General features: G+C 38.6%; 1 protein-coding gene across 4 annotated transcripts in view; it reads right to left on the bottom strand.

Moving 5' to 3' along the window:
* RIN2 (Ras and Rab interactor 2) overlaps positions 1 to 17,285 on the bottom strand; it is a 223,095-nt gene that overhangs the window by 174,226 nt on the left and 31,584 nt on the right. For all 4 annotated transcript variants that reach the window (XM_053200295.1, XM_053200294.1, XM_053200296.1 and 1 more), the window contains exon 2: positions 2,758 to 2,881. The gene's annotated coding sequence lies outside the window, so the exon portion shown is untranslated. The remainder of the gene's footprint in view (positions 1 to 2,757; positions 2,882 to 17,285) is intronic.

The following is a 17,285-nucleotide window of genomic DNA, read 5'->3' as shown; positions in this document are numbered from 1 at the left end:
GGGTGGAAGGAGATGGATCACCCAGGTAGGATTGAAAATGACCCACTCCTGCTTACCCAGGGGAAGGCGGGGGTCATCCCAAAGATAGCTGCTTACTTGCTCCTTGACAAATTCTCCTCTGGTGATGCCATCCCACCAGCCTTGCCCTTCTGTAGCATGCTCCTCAGACCTGGATCCAAATGAAGGCCAGGCCAAGGGAAGAGAAGGGAGTAAGCCCCATGTTCTCTGATCACACCTGCATGGGGGCCACCATTTCTGTCAAACCTTCAGGCCACATTGGCATCACAGGATTCAGCCAAGTGTGCTGGAGAAGCCATTGCACAGCCCGGATTTGAACCCAGCCTTTGCCACTGCTCAACTGTGATTAAGGGCAAGCTACTTGACCTCTTAGCACTCAGTATCCCAATCTGTAAAGCAAGGATAATAATGAGCCCACCCTTATAGGGCTATTATGATGATGAAATATGACAATAAATGTTGTGGTAGTTTCAAGGGGCCAAGTGTTCATAAGCTGAAGCCTTCCTGAAATCCCATGGGAACAAAGCGATTAGGTGGACAGATCATTTGACCCTTCTTCTTCCTCTGAGGAGCCCTGCTGGCTCCCCCAAGTTAGATGTGAGAGTCACACCTTCATCACCTGCCACCCCCAGCTGGCAATGGGGGAGAAGAGAACAGCAAAAAAAAAAAAAAAGAAAGTCTTTACTACCAACTATTCTCCCTGTGCTCTACTATGTCCGTCCCATCTCAATCCCCCTTTTACAGAGTTAGGCAGGAGGGGAACGGACAGAATGGCCCATGGCTCTTCTATTCTCTCCCCATCTTGGCTTCTTCTCGCGGTCCTCTCTTCTCAGCCTAGTTCCATTTTTCTCGTAAATTATCAAACATACACGTGGGTTCCTTTCTACCATTCTCTATCGTAATGCTGTTAATACCCGCAGTACAATATTAGCATTTCACGTGGTATCGTGGGTTGCAAAGACAGCCACAGTTCTCCACCCTTCCTATAGGCCTGCTCTTTGCAAGACAGCTTTGCAGTTCCTCCCACCAATGGCTACAGTCTAGTTCTCTCTTCTTGAACCTGGATTGGCCTGTGACCTGCTTTGGCCAAAAGAATCTGGCAGATGCACACTGTGTCATTTCAAGCCCCAGACTCAAGAAGCCACGCGTGCTCACTCTCTCGGAGCCCTAACCTGTGGGAGGATGAGAGACATGCAGAGCAGAGGGGAGCCATCCCAGGGGAGGCCACCATCACCAACCTGGCAGCTGACTGAAGATGCTCATGTCAGCCCAGCTGAGCCAGCCAGACCAGCAGAACCCCACCTCAGCTGTCAACCTGCAGAGTCCCAAACTAAAAAAAAAAAAGCTACTATTTTAAGCTACTACATCTTGGGGCTGTTTGTTAAAAATTTTTAATGTTTATTTAGTTTTAAGAGAGAGCACATCATCTGGGAAGGAGCAGAGAGAGAGAGAAGAGGATCTGAAGCAGGCTCTGCACTGTCAGCACAGAGCCTGATGTGGGGCTCGAACCCATGAACCATAAGATCATGACCTGAGCTGAAACCAGGAGTCAGATGCTTAACCGACTGAGCCACCCAGGCGCCCCTCGGGGTGGTTTTTTCAGGCAGCAAAAGTTAACTGATGGATTAGGCAATAAAAAATACAATTAAAGAATTAAACTTGTCTAACATTTTACATGCATTTATTTATCCTTCATCATAATAAAAAAAACCCTCCTATTTTGGTCCTGCTGCCGCCTCCATTATTATTGGAGCTCTGCACCTACTAAGCGTAGGGTAAAATGGTGCACATTCTGGACACTGTAGAGATAAGATTTATTCATAGTTGTCAAGCAGCTGCAGTGGTATGTGTATGACTAGATATAAGGTGAAAGACACAAGTGCCACCATTCCAATGGGCTTCCTCACAAAATGGTGGCTGGTCTCAAAGCAAGCGTTCCTAGAGAATGAGTGAGCCAGGTGCAAGCCACGTCATCTTTGATGATCTGGCTTTGAAGTCACTCAGTGTCACTCCCACCACCCTCTCTCTGTCACTGAGTTCCATCCAGACTCCAGGAGAAGGAAAGTAGACTTCTGTGCCTGAGGGAGCATGGCAAGGTTCTAAGCAATATTGTTGTGGCCATTTGGGGGAAATACGATCTGCCAGTGACATATGCTGACATCTCTCTGATGCTAACTCTCTGTCATATGGAAACCTAAGATACTATGAAAAAAAAATAGATGAAAGCAGGGATAGGAAGGGATAGGAAGAGAGGTTGTGGGAAATGTATGAGAAAGGAAGAGAGAGAGCAGAGTAAGGCTTTTATGCTGGGATGGAGCTCCACCATCGCGATGTACTCTCAGTGAGTAACCAGCTTCTTTGTGCTCCCTGGTGGCCCATTTCTAAAATGACAACAACTGTACCTGGCTCATGGTGGTATTGTGAGAATTAAAAGGATTAATCCATTAAAGTGCTTAGAGCCTTGCCTGGCATGTATTTTGTGCTCCATAAAGTGAGTGGCTACAGTTTATGCTCTCAACCACCTTGGTGTTGGTTTGGCCCTGTGGCCAATGCATCATACACCGAATCCCTAAGATACCTGGAAACAGGTAAGCAGCTGCCCCTGTCAGAGAAGTCACACCCATACCAGCATATCAGAGCTAGAGCACACAACCTCTCCAACTGCATTGTAGAACCTCGGAAGCCAGAAAAATCCCTGGGGTGCCATGCACTGGGTTTTATAATCTCGATATTACATACCCTTCACATCAGCATGCCTCTGTCTTCCTCTTCAGTTCAACCCCAGCCTCCCCAACATCCCGAAGGGCTTGCACATTTTATCTCTTCCAGTAGAAGTTCAGAAGTCCGGATCTCTTATCTCCATCTACAACACACAGAACTGGCCATTTAGAGGGTTGGAAGCATTAAAAAAATACCATGAAAAACTGCACAGAGGATTTGCCTCACTGGTTCTGGAAGGATGCACTCATAGCTGGGAGCCCAGAAAATGGCTTTTCCTTCCTTTTCTGACACTCAGTCTTACTCCTGGGCCTAAAGAAGGACTTTCTGGGGCACCTGGGTGGCTCAGTCAGTGAAGCATAGACTCTCGATTTCAGCTCAGGTCATGATCTCATGGTTTATAGAATCTGTGTCAGGATCTGTGCTGAAAGTGCAGAGCCTGCTTGGGATTCTCTCTCTCCCTCTATTTCTGCCCCTCTCCTGCTCACATTCTCTCTCTCCCCGGTCTCTAAATAAACATAAAAAAAAGGACTTTACCAGAATGTTCTTTAAATCCCTATGCCAATGCTAGAACTCCAAAATACTCTCACTTTAAAAAATGGAGCTAATTACCAACCAAGCTGTCTTCTCTTTCAGTTAAGTGTCATTTTGTTTTCTATTATCCCTTGCATCATATCAGCTTATACAGAGTCATGCAATCTTCCAGTCTGAGACTTTGAAGATGGGTCCAGCCTGAATATGAAATTCCAAATTATCTCCATATCTCATTTTTTGTATCAATGCCTTAATCTTTCCAAAATCACCCAAGCACACAAATGTAGTCAAACTGCTCACAAACAAACAGAAACAAAACACAAATATTAGATCAAAGCTCAAGTCCCTTTGACCATCACCACTAACAACTGGAGCCCACATCCTCAACAGGGGTAGACACTGTTATAGTTTGGGATTAAATCTTTCCAGATCACTTCTGTGCATTCAAAGATTTAATCTCTCTCTCTCTCTCTCTCTCTCTATCTCTCTCTCTCTCTCTCCCACACACATACGTACACATATATATTTCTTTTCTAAATAAATGTTCATTGTGTGTCATCCTACATCCACTTATTTCATGCTCCAGATGTCCTATAAAACCCCCTACATCAGTATAAGAAGACTCTTTCTCTCTCTTTTTGTTTTTTACACTTTGATAATATTTCATAGTTTCAGCTTCTCCATCAGGCTGTGTAACTGGACAGACTCCCTTGTCAGCATGTCCTCCAGGACACTCCTGTGCAGATGCCACATGCATGTCTTCGTTCTCTGGATGTGAGTTAGGCTCTAGCCCGGAACAGCCTCCCTGGCCCTCTTCTCACACTTGAGAAGTTTCAGCTCTCAGGCCTCAGGGCAACACATTTGATCTTGAATCCCAGCTGTGTTTCTCAGGCAATTCACTTAACTTGGGTTCCTTCTATGTAAAGTGGGGTGACTGGAATAGCACCTACTTCAAAGGATGTGCTTGTAAAGTAATCCATGGAAAGCACTGGCCCATTGCAGGTTACTTAGTGAATGCTCAATAAATGTTTGCTGCTACCATTACCAATATCAATGGTCATCATCATGTTTTTTGGGTAACAATTTAAATCTCACTTTCTTTTTTAATTCAGGTTTTCCCCTGACTCTTATTTCACACTTAGATAAGATTATTGATAAATAGTCCCAATAAGTTTTAAGGGCCATTCACATCACATCACAATGTCTCCTAATCTTTGCTAATAGATACACAAGAAATAGGGAGTTAATTTACTGGCCCACTGTACTCACAGTGAGCCACACAGTCATACACAGCAAAGGAAGCCAGTGAGTTAAAAAAGGTTATCCTTATAAGGGACAGAAATTCAAGTGCTTCCTCCATTATATTATTTATATTATAATATTAAGTATGTAAACATAAAATAACTAGGTATAAATACCTGATTATCATGATCCTACATAGTTATAAAACCCATATACAATTATAAGTCATGTAAGAACAAGAATGTAAACCAATACAATTAAAAGTAACAAGATTAATTTAATGTTAATGTGATGATGTCGTTTTGCTAAAACTCACTCTTTCTAACATGAATACAGCAGACATTCATCTTCTGCTAACATAAGACTAACATAAGAGAATAAATCAACTTGCCTTAAAATTTTAAAAGAAAAATTGTAATAAGAGACAAAGAAGGATACTATAGAATCATAAAAGGAACAATCCAACAAGAAGATATAGCAATTGTAAACATACACCCAACACGGAAGCTCTCAAATATAGAAAACAGTTAATAACAAACTAACAAAATAACAAAGGAAGTGATTAATAGTAATACAATAATAGTAAGGGACTTTAACACCCCACTTACATCAATGGATAGATCATCCAAACAGAAAATCAACAAGGAAACAGTGGCTTTGAATGACACATTGGACCAAATGGATTTAACAGATATATTCAGAACATTCAATCCTACAACAGTAGTATATACACATTTTTTTCAAGTAGGCATGGAACATTCTCCGGGATAAATCATATATTAAGCCACAAAATAAGTCTTAAAAAATTTAAAAAGATCAAAGTCATACTATGCATCTTTTCTGACCACAATGCTATGAAACTAGAAATTTCATATGAAACTATGAGAGAAAAAAATCAAAAAAGAGCACAAATACATGGAGTTTAAATTGCAGGCTACTAACCAATGAATGAATGGGTCAACCAAGAAATCAAAGAAGACACAAAAATATTCATGGAGACAAATGAAAACAAAATAATCCAAAATCTTTGGGGTTCAGCAAGAGCTGTTTGAACAGGGAAATTTACAGCAATACAGGTCTACCTCAAGAAGCAAGAGAAGTCAACCCAACCTTAAACCTAAAGGAGCTAGAAAAACAACAAACAAAACCTAAAACCAGCAGAAGGAAGGAAATAATAAAGATTAGAGCAGAGATACATGAAACAGAAACAAACAAACAAACAAAATCAATGAAACCAGAAGCTGGCTCTTTGAAAAGATCAGCAAAATTGAAACAAAATTGAAAAACCTTTAGCCTCATTTATAAAAACAGAGAGACAGAGAGAGAGAGAGAGAGAGAGAGAGAGAGGATTCAAATAAATAAGGACTCAAATAAATAAAATTAGAAATGAAAAAGAGAAAGAACAAACAACACTACAGAAATGCAAAGGATTATAAGAGAATATTATAAAAAATTATATGCCAACAAATTGGACAACCTGGAAGAAATGGATAAATTCCTAGAAACATATAACCTCCCAAAAGTGAATCAGGAAGAAATATAAAATTTTAACAGACTGATTACCAGCAATGATGTTAAATCAGTAATCAAGAAACTCACAACAAATCAAAGTCCAGGACCAGATGGTTACAAAAGGGAACCCAACATTTAAAGAAGAGTTAATACCTATCCTTCTCAAACTATTCCAAAAAATAGAAAAGAAAGGAAAACTTCCACATTTATTCTATGAGGCCAGCATTACCCTGATATCAAAACCAGATGAAGACACCACTAAAAAAGAAAACTACAAGTCAATATCCCTGATGAACATAGATGCAAAAATTCTCAATAAAATACTAGCAAACTGAATCCAACACTATGTTAAAAAAAATCATTCACCACAATCAAGTGGGATTTATTTTCAGTTGCAAAGATGGTTCAGTATTTGTAAATCAATCAAGGTGATACATTGCATCATTAAGAGAAAAAATAAAAGCCATTTGATCATTTCAATAGGTGCAGAGAAAGCATTTGACAAAGTATAACATCTATTCATGATAAAGACCCTCAACACTCAACAAAGTAGGTTTAGAGGTAACACACCTCAACATAATAAAGGTCATTTATGAGAAACCCACAGCTAACATCATAGTTGATGGTGAAAAACTGAGAGCTTTTCCCCAATAGTCAGGAACAAGATGTCCACTCCCACCGCTGTTATTCAACATAGTATTGAAAGTCCTAGCCACAGCAATCAGACGACAAGAAGGAATAAAAGGCATCCAAATTGGTAAGGAAGAAGTAAAGTTTTCACTATTTTCAGATGACATGACACTATATATAGAAAAGTCTGAAGACTCCACCAAAAAACTACTAGAACTGATAAATGAATTCAGTAAGGTTGCAGGGTACAAAATCAATGTATAGAAATCCGTCACATTTCTATACACTAATAATGAAGCAACAGAAAGAGAAATTAAGAAAACAACCCCATTTACAATTACATCAAAAATAATAAAATACCTAGGACTAAACTTAATCAAGGAGGTACTTAATCAAGACTTGTACTCTGAAAACTATAAAAAAATGATGTAAGAAATTGAAGATGACACAAAGAAATAGAAAAATATTCCATGCTGATGGACTGGAAGAACAAATATTGTTAAAATGTCCATACTACCCAAAACAATCTATAGATTTAATGCAATCTGTATCAAAATACCCACAACATTTTTTCACAGAACTGGAAAAAACAATCCTGAAATTTGTATGGAACCACAAAAGACACAAAATAGCCAAAGCAATCTTGAAAAAGAAAAATAAAGCTGGAGGTATCACAATTCCAGATTTCAAGCTATACTATAAAGCTGTAGTAATCAAAACAGTATGGTACTGGAGTGAAACCAGACACATAGATCCATGGAATAGGATAGAAATCCCAGAAATAAACCCATATATATATGGTCACTTAATCTCTGATAGAGGCAAGAATACGCAAAGGGAAAAAGTCACTTCAACAAATGGTGTTAGGAAAACTTGACAACTACATGCAAAAGAATGAAACTGGACCACTTTCTTACACTATACACAAAAATAAATTCAAAATGTATTAAAGACTTAAGTGTGAGACTTGAAACCATAAGTATCTTAGAAGAGAGCACACGCAGCAACTTCTCTGACATAGGCCATAGCAACTTTTTTTCTAGATAGGTCTCTTGAAGCCAGGGAAATAAAAGCAAACATAAATATTTGGGACTACATCAAAATAAAAAGCTTCTGCACAATAAAGGAAACAATTAAGAAAACTAAAAATGAAATGGGAGAAGATATTTGCAAATGACATATCTGATAAAGGGTTAGTACCCAAAATATATAAAGAACTTATAAAACTCAACAACCAAAAAGCAAAGAATCCATTAAAAAATGGGCAGAAGACATGAACAGATATATTTCCAAAGAAGACATAGAGATGACCAACAGACACGTGAAAAAATGTCAACATCACTGATCATCAGGGAAATGCAAATCAAAACTACAATGAGGTATTATCTCACACCTGTCAGAATGGCTAAAATAAAAAACACAAAAGATGAGGACTGAGTAATGTATAGAATTGTTGCATCACTCTACTGTACACCTGAAAATAATACAACACTGTATGTGAGCTATACTGGAATTAAAATAAAATAAAAAATAAAAAGAGGGGTGCCTGGTTGGCTCAGTGGGTAGAACATGTGACTCTTGATCTCAGAGTCATGAGTTCAAGTCCCACACTGGGAATTGAACTTACTTCACCAAGAAATAAATAAAAAGTTAAAAAAGAAATTACCTTTAAATGCAGTTTGCTGTGTGGAGAGGCTCGCAGTAGTGAGAAGCGACCCATAAACAGACCACCTGGGGAAACAGCAGACTCTGGGGGCCCATATCATGCTGACTCCAGGCTGTTCACTCACAGAGTGGAATGGTAGGTGGAATGCTCACACAATTCAAATTTTTCCAGTCTCTTTTCCACTCTCTACATTCTCCCTCCACATTTCTGTGTTCTGAACTACTGTGAAGCTTTCCTTTTTTTTTTTTTTTTTTTAACCCCACTAGACCGCCCTTGTCCTTCACTTGGGGCAGACGTTATCCACGTTGTAAGACCTCTCTGCTCCTTCACCGTACTCTGCCACAATTCCAATTTGTAGGACAACTTGGTCCCAAGGCAAATCAAATAAATGCAAACCCAAAGGCAGGCATTGGAATTATTTGACAGAACTTGGCTAGAAGGCTTGGCTCTTCCAAGGCTCTTGTCCCCAGCTACACATCTAAGAAGTCTCAAACATGCTTTGGTCACACCCCAAATCAATGACAGAATACCTGAGGATTGGACCTATGCAGCCCTATTTTCAAAGTTCACTGGGAAATTCCAATGGGCAGTGAAGGTTAAGGACCAGTGATCTAGCAGTTAATGGCTTTCAAACTCTTTTGACTTCTGTCCATAGTAATAAATACATTTCACATCATGACTTATACCATACACATACATACAAAACAGAAGCAAACATTTTATGAAACAATACTTAGCTCTTACATTCTGATGTTTTCTATTCCACTCACTTGTATTTAAAACTTGTATTAAAACAAGGCTGGATGTGCCCCAACTTCCGACTTCACAATCCCTTAGATGATGCCTTAGATTATCCAGAATAGTTAACTAGTAAACGCTGTCCTCAGGATAAAGATAATATTTCAGAATTTCCCAAAGAGGATGTGTGAAGCCCTAAGAATAAGTCCATATTTACAGATGCCCATTTTGAAAGTTATGTTTCAAATTATAATTTTGGATTTTATAATCCAAATCTTTCATTTGACAAAACAGGAAAGGTCACACTCATATGTACATTCCCTCCAGTATGCACATATGCCTGTGTATTCAACTATTTGAAAAATCTTAAAACAGTTGCATTGTGGACCCCCAAATTTACAGTTCTTTGGGCTCAATTATTATATTGCTTCAATGTGTGTAGCTCAGGGCTGCTGGTCTTAATTCTTCCTTTGCTCATGCACCACGGTGCATCACACAATATGGAGCCTGAAGTAGTATTTGCATTAATACTGTTGTTCTAGCATTCTGGCATCTATTTCTAATTTTGATTTAACAAAATAATACACAGGGAGGCTGATAAACATATCTGGCCATCTGGAGAAGGGGATATGTCGTCACTACCGTATCTTAATAGTTACCGTGCTTCTTACATCAGACTAGAGTTTTAGGTGGCTGGTGCTCTTACTACATGGGCAGAATAGAATTAAATGTTGCTGCCAATATTCACTTTTCACTAATGTTGCTGCAGCAGCAGCCCTAAGTGCTTAAGATGTTTTTTGAGCCCCTGAGGGGAAAAAAACCCACCAGGCAAAATGCTATTAGCCAGCTTCCGAAGGGGTTTTGAACTTAGAAAAATACAATTAACTTACCAAGCCCAAATAAATCTTGGAAGTATAAATATTAAACTGAATGAACAGTGGACTTATATGACATGTTATAAAATCTTACATACAGAAACGTAAAACACCAGCTACATAAAGATCATTTTTATATAAGAAAAATGTAACTGCACATTAAAAAGAGCAGCAGGCTGACTCAGGCTTCCCATCAGTCGGAGCGAAGCAGCTGGAAGGATCTGGGAAGCTGTCCCAGCATTGCTGTGTTGGTTTTACAGAGTATGCACATAAGAGGCATTTCCTCAGCAAAGGGTATCTGTTTTCACTTGGTTATTGAACTTCAACATGGTGGTGTTCCTAAGACAAATGCAAATTCATTTCAAACTTGCATTGGTTGCCTAGCAAACCAGACTTTCTCGAGGGAATACTAAAGTGTTTCTCACCTTGACAACTTGAAATCATCTTAAATTTTTTTTAATCTCATTTCTCTGTGGAGAAAAGCTAAATTTGTGAGGAAGTGTCTTGATCACAACTATTTGTTAATTAAACAAATATAGATGAAGCATCTGTTAGGTGTGATTGCACTGTGGGAAATACTCATTGCAAGCTCTAAAGCCCTTATAAAATATTTAAAAACTGAAACCCTCAAGGTAAACCCAGATTGAAGAAAACAGGCTGCCAATCAATGTTACCAAAGTTAGTTAAGTGTTAAAAGAAAACATTGTTCCATAATCCTAATGAATTGGGAAATGTGGAGTTACACAAAGTAAAACAGGTTTCTTTGTTACAAGATTTCTAGAGCCTCTATGTGAATATGATCTGGAAGGGTTATGTTCCAGTATCTCCCAACATTCTTTAACATAAGTCAATATCTCAGGATTAGGCCAGCTGTGAAAGATGGTGACCTGGAGCATGTTTTCTCTCTCTTTTCCATTTCCTTTAAAGTAACTGTGTCAGAGAAAGGCACTGTCATCTATTTCTTTAGGGGGAAGGACAGAAAGAAAGAGCTCAAAGAAAACTGTGCTGCTATTATCAGAATAAGACCCTGTATGGCTGGGATGTCTAATACAGCTGCCAATAGCCCTACATAACTACTGATGGCTTGAAATGTGGGGAGTCTGAATTGAGTTGTGCTGTAAGTAGAAAATATACACCAGGTTTTGAAGATTTAGTTTAAAAAATGTAAATCACTTCATTAAAAAATCTTTACATTGCTCACATGCTGAAATGGACATATTGAATTTATTACAATATTAAAATTAATTTTACCTCATTTTTAAGAGCATTTTAAAACAAAACTACTAGAAAACTTAAAATGACATATGTGGTTCACTACTGAACAGCATTTCCTTATGGAATAGCCCTCAAAGCCTTACAGGTCACCACACCACATGGATATCCCCTTCCCCATGGCTGGTGTGCAATACACACACACACACACACACACACAGTGGCTGCTCAGCCCAAACTCCTTACCCTCTACTGCCACCTCTTGGCTATAATCCTGCCCATCTTTTAAATCCATCTCGAACTATAGCAGGCAACTGTTGACATTTATTAAGAATTGGTTACATGCAAGGCATCGTGTTAAGTACATTTCATGCGACTTTCTTAAGCCATTATATCTGCTTTCTGAAATGGACAGCATTCGATTCTCATTTTATAGCTCGTGCTCATTGTGTGCACCATCAGCTTGTCCATGGCAAAGCCCAGATTCATCTTTGCTTCATCAATCACCACTGCCCCACCTGGTGGTCCTTGCCTTCATGCCCTAAGTCCGCTCTGAGTTCCTGAACATATGTATCCCTCACTCCCTGGAATCCTTACTGCCCTTAGCTAATGCATCTTAATTTATATACCTTTTTCAGTGCATGGATTACTGCATTGTATTATAACTATTATTAATGTGTGTGATCCACATGATTCTCACTGAAGACCAAAAAGAATTTTGCTCATTTAAATCTTCATTGCAAATAACACTTTGAAACCTGTCAATATTTGATTAATGTACAGCATATTATGTATTTAAACACATCGTACACTCCTCTCACGCCGTTTACAAATGTAAATCTTGCTGTTGACATAAGAACTGGGTATATGGATGTGGATGGCCATTACTGACAGGTGGAATTTAAAAGCAAAACAAGAGACAAGCTGGAAGTCTGGTCTCCCCTCTGGTGGGGTAAACCTCTGAAGACCTTCCCAGGGCAGTTCCTCTACAAACAGTAGTTGCTCTCTCTTTCAGCTCATACTGTCAAGCTGACCCTGTCCTCTGCTCTGGTCTCGTTCTAAAAGAGATCCTCCCTCCACCTACCCCCACCATAGAACAGTGCCTGAGAAAAAAACTGATAGGGGTGGGAGAGAAGGAATTACTATAGTAATTAGGGGTAATTCCAAAACTTCAACATTTCTAGTAAGTTTAGAAGACTTCTCATTCCTTCCCCATTTGTTGTCTGAAAAGGGCACAATAAAAGCAGACTAAAGACCCCTAATTGTACTGATAAGTCATTCCAAATGCTGGTATTTGCATGAAAATAGTAACATTTCCCAACAAAACATCTCCTGGTAACAGTTCTAGGAACATCAATATTCAAAGAAATATTTTTTTGGTAATAGAAAAATATAGTACCTATGAAAAACAAGGATTCAATTTGATTTATTTTTCATTCTCCTCACAAAGATTTTTGTGTTATGGAGAAAATTTAGGTTACCTCACGTCACTTCAAAATGGACATACTGGTTAATTTTCCTTAACCAATAATCTGGATTTTTCCCTCAGAAGCCAGGTTGCCGGGTCCTTATGAAGTTTTCCTCACTTCAGTGTACTCACATCCAAGTGTGAGGCATACCTTCTCTCCAGTTTGACCATTTTTTTCCCTGCAATGTTTTCTTTCAAAGGACAAGCTATGGAATTTATTGACCTTCAACAATCTAAACCTTAGCACGGGATCTCCAAATTAAATTCTTTGACCTTTGTTTAAATACATTTGATTAGGAACTCCTGGGTGGCTCAGTCAGTTAAGACTTCAGCTCAGGTCATTCTCTCACATTTTGTGAGTTCGAGCCCCACTTTGGGCTCTGTGCTGACAGCTCTGAGCCTGGAGCCTGCTTCAGATTCTGTGTCTCCCTCTCTCTCTCTGTGCCCCTCCCCCACCCCCATTCACACTCTGTCTCTGTCTCTCTCTCAACAAAAAAACATTAAAAAAATTTAAATACATTTGATTAGACAAACCATAAGAGACTCTTAAATACAGAGAACTGAGGGTTGATGGAGGGAGGTGGGTGGGCTAAATGGGTGATGGGCATTAAGGGGACACTTGTTGGGATGAGCACACTTGTTGGGATGTGTCATATATAAGAGATGAATCCCTGGGTTCTAATCCTGAAACCAATACTACACTGTACAGTAACTAACTTGGATTTAAATTAAAAAAAATAACAATATTGATGAACATAAAGTAGTACTAATATGAAAAATACATTTGATTAAATGAAATAAGATCCACAAGATTATTTTGAATAATTTTCTCATCAGTATGTTCACTATTTTGAAAACCCCTTATTTTCAGAAATGACTAGTATTTCTAGGAACATATATCTACCTGTAGTGATTTTTCAACCACTTTCTATTTCTATTCTGCCAATTAAAGAAAGGGGTAAGTAATTCATGTGTTTATTCAATTTTACAAACATTTGCTGGATTTGTTCCAGGTCTAAGATGGACACTGTAGGGACACAAACAGGGTCCTGTTTTTAGATGTAAGCATCTGAAGGGGAGGCAAAGATGGGTGCAGGTTCAACTAGGGGAGCACGAGACAAGGCATTTAGTTTAGACAGAACCACCTGGCTAAAAGCAGATGTGCCAAGGCAGAGGCATGAGAATACTGGCTGGCCTTGAGGGAGAAAGGCATGAACTCAGGGGAGGGCTGCCATTGTATGATGGGAGCCACTGAAATCTGTCTGGGGGAGGGGTGCTGGAGGTGGAAGGATAACTTAGGGAAGTTAATGAAGAGCTGAGCTAGGGAACTATAACCTTGCTCAGAAAGAAGATGTCAGACACAAGAGCTCTTACACCAGATACAAGGAGGAAGCATCCATTATGGACACCAAGAGAATATGGAAGTCAGGAGAAGGGGCTGGTGCAGGCAGGTGGATGATTTTTTTATGTTTGGATAAGTTGAGTCTAAATGGAGAAGTCCAACGCTAGTTGAAAAGTGAATAGGGCTAAATGCATAATCTCCATCAGGACAAACAGTCCCCTCCCCAACCCACATATGCAAATACAGAATATAAGGAAGTGGTATGACAGCTGCCCTTGTGATTGATAAAGCCAAGGTCAAATTGCCTATGTGGGAAGGAAGCAACCTGACTTGCTGGGCTTATTAAGATAGAGGAATTGCTGCTGTGAGTGGGTGTATGATTATTTCATTTTTGGATGAGATGAGTCTGAGGTTCTGGGGAAGATCCCGATTAAGAAATCCAACAGGCAGTTATAGCACTAACACAGATAAATGGATAACTCTATGTCCAGAAAAGAGTATCCACAATGAAGGAGGTAATGGTCTCTAGAAGCCAGGTCACGCTGAAGTCTTCTATTTAATTCGGGGTACCACACTTTGGTGACAAAATTGGGGCCTCTCCAGAAGGGGAGAGAAATGAAATGTGTGGCCATGGCTTGGGGGAAAAGCTTGAAGGAGCTTTGAATGTGTGACATGAAGAAAAGGAAAAGCAGGAAAGACTTCTTCAGTCATGTGAAAGAGGAATCAGATGTGACCAGCAACAGCAAAGAGGTAGATCTAGGAACCAAAGGACAGATACTAGGGGAAAGCACATTCTAAGTCAAGGTAAGGACTCCCTGGCCAGCACTTTGGGATGGGGTGGTTTCCTCATCCTTAAGGAAACTAAAGCTTAGACTATACAACAGCTCCAGAGGATGCTAGTAAGGGGGCTGAACAATATGGTGGAGAGCTCAATAACGGATGTCCCCATCAGTCCTATGACCCCATAGGAAGAGGCAGATTGGAGCAACAGATGCATGGGTAAGGGTCACTTACAGAGAGCAGACAGGTGAAGCTACAAGTAGGATGCCCAAGACACAGATTGCAGCAAGAGAAAATAAGTGAACTGGGAAAGAATCTGGTACAGAATGAGAGAAAAGAAGCTAGTGCGGACAGAAACATCATAAAAGAGTAGGAAGAAATTCAAAGACTGTCACATAACAAAAGACAAGGAAGAGGAAACATTATTGAGGCATAGCTTATATATAGTAAAGTGCACTACTGTTAAGGTTGATTATTTTTCACACCATTCCAGAAGGTTCTCTCAAGCCTTCCCTATTCAATAAGCCCAAAGAATAATCACTGTTTTGACTTGTAGCATAGATTAGATTAGCCTGTTTTTGAACTTTATATAAACAGAAGCATGCAATATGTACTCTTTGATTTCTTTAAGTCAACATTATATCCATGAGATTCATCCATGATGTTATGTGTGAGTAGCTCATCCTTTCCCATCATTATGCAGACAATGGAAATTTCCAGCTTTTGGCTATTATGAATAAAGCTGTTATAAACAGTCTTGTACATGTGGACATAAGCACTCATTTCTGTTGGGTAATCTGCACAGTGTAATCTCTGTGTCATAGGACATATATATATTTTGCTTTAATCAATACAGCCAAACATTTTTTTCCAAAATCTTGTGCCAATATAAATTTTCTCCAGCAATGTAAGAGAGATACAATTTCTCTACATCTTCATTAACACTTTGTATGCTGTCAGTCATTTTCATTTTAGCCATCTTGGTGGGGTGTATCACGATATACTATTGTGCTATTAATTTTAATTTCTCTGGTGAGAACAGCTTTTGCTAGAGATGAGGCCATCTATGGTTGAACATCATATTATCATGTATTTGGTAACCATGGTAATACCCTCCTTTATAAAGTGTCTGCTCAAGTCTCTTGTCCATTCTTAAAGTGGATTGCCTGATATATACACACTTCTGAATGTGAGTCCTTGGTTGGATGCATATGCAAAAGATATTGCAAATATCTTTTCAAAGTTTGTGGCTTGCTTTTTTAATTCTTTTAAGAGCATCTTTGGATCAATGAAATTCTTAATTTTTATTCAGTAAAATTTATCTAGCTTTTTCATTTATTACCAGTTCTGTTTTTAAAACTTTTTGCATACTACAAGATCCCAAAGATATTCTTTTTTTCTTCTGGAATATTAATAGTTTTAGTTTTAACATTTAAGTCTATGGTTCATCTTGAAATAATTTTTGTGTATGACACGGGGATCAAGTTTATTTTTTTTTTCCTTACAAATATACAACTGACCTAGTATCAGCTATGGAAAAGACTCTCCTCTCTTCCTCTTAATTGTAGGGTAGCCTTCCGTGTAAGTCAAGTGAGTGCATATCTATAGGTCTGTCTCTGGATTCTCATTCCTTATCCATTGATCTATTATTAGACTATCCTTTTTTCAATGCTAAAATATCAATTATTTAGCTTTAGAGCAAGTCTTAAAACTAGTATGAAACTTCCAGATTTGTTGTGATTCTTAAATATTGCCTTGGATATTATAATTAGTTTTCATTCCCATTTAAATTTTGTAATCAACTTGTCAACTTATACAGGACAAAACACTGGGACTCTAATTGGAATTTCAAAGAATCTATAAGTCGTTTAAGGGACAACTGACATCTTTAAAATATTGAGCATCCCAATCCATGAACAGGGTGCATGCTTCTATTTTTTAAGATCTTAATTAATTTCTCCCAATGTTTGGTACTTTTTGGTGTGGCATTCTTGCACACCTGCTGTTAATTTTTTCCTAGGTATTTTTTATGGTATTTTTATATGGTAAACCATATATATTTTTTAACTTTTCTAATTGTTACTAGAATATTAATCTCTGAATGAGACACTTTTAATTGTTATTTTCTAATTTTAATAATTTTCATTTCTTTTTCCTTGCCTTAATGTCTGGTAAAATAGCCAGGACAATGTGGAATAAATGATAGAATGACACGTGATATAAGATGGGAGTGACTATGGGTAGGGCATCCTTGTCTTGTTCCTTAAGCCAGAGTGAAAGCATCAGGATTCTACCATTAAATGTGGCTGGTACATAACATATATCAGACTAAGGCAGTTGCCTTTTAATCCTAGTTTGTTTTCAGTATTTTAAATTTAGATGTTAAATTCTACAAAGGAATCTTGATAACTTATTTGGACATTTCAGGAAGGGAGCATAGTACTCTGTTGACTGAAGAACTGTCCCCTCTCTATTTGGGAAAGACAATCACCTTGGACAGCCACTAACTACACATCTGAGTCAGACACTTTAATCTCTGGATGGTTCTTA

This window comes from Acinonyx jubatus, chromosome A3 (assembly GCF_027475565.1).
Source record: "Acinonyx jubatus isolate Ajub_Pintada_27869175 chromosome A3, VMU_Ajub_asm_v1.0, whole genome shotgun sequence".
Taxonomy (NCBI): Eukaryota; Metazoa; Chordata; class Mammalia; order Carnivora; family Felidae; genus Acinonyx; species Acinonyx jubatus.
Note: the sequence above shows the minus strand (reverse complement) of the source record. Positions and strands in the feature narration are given on the sequence as shown.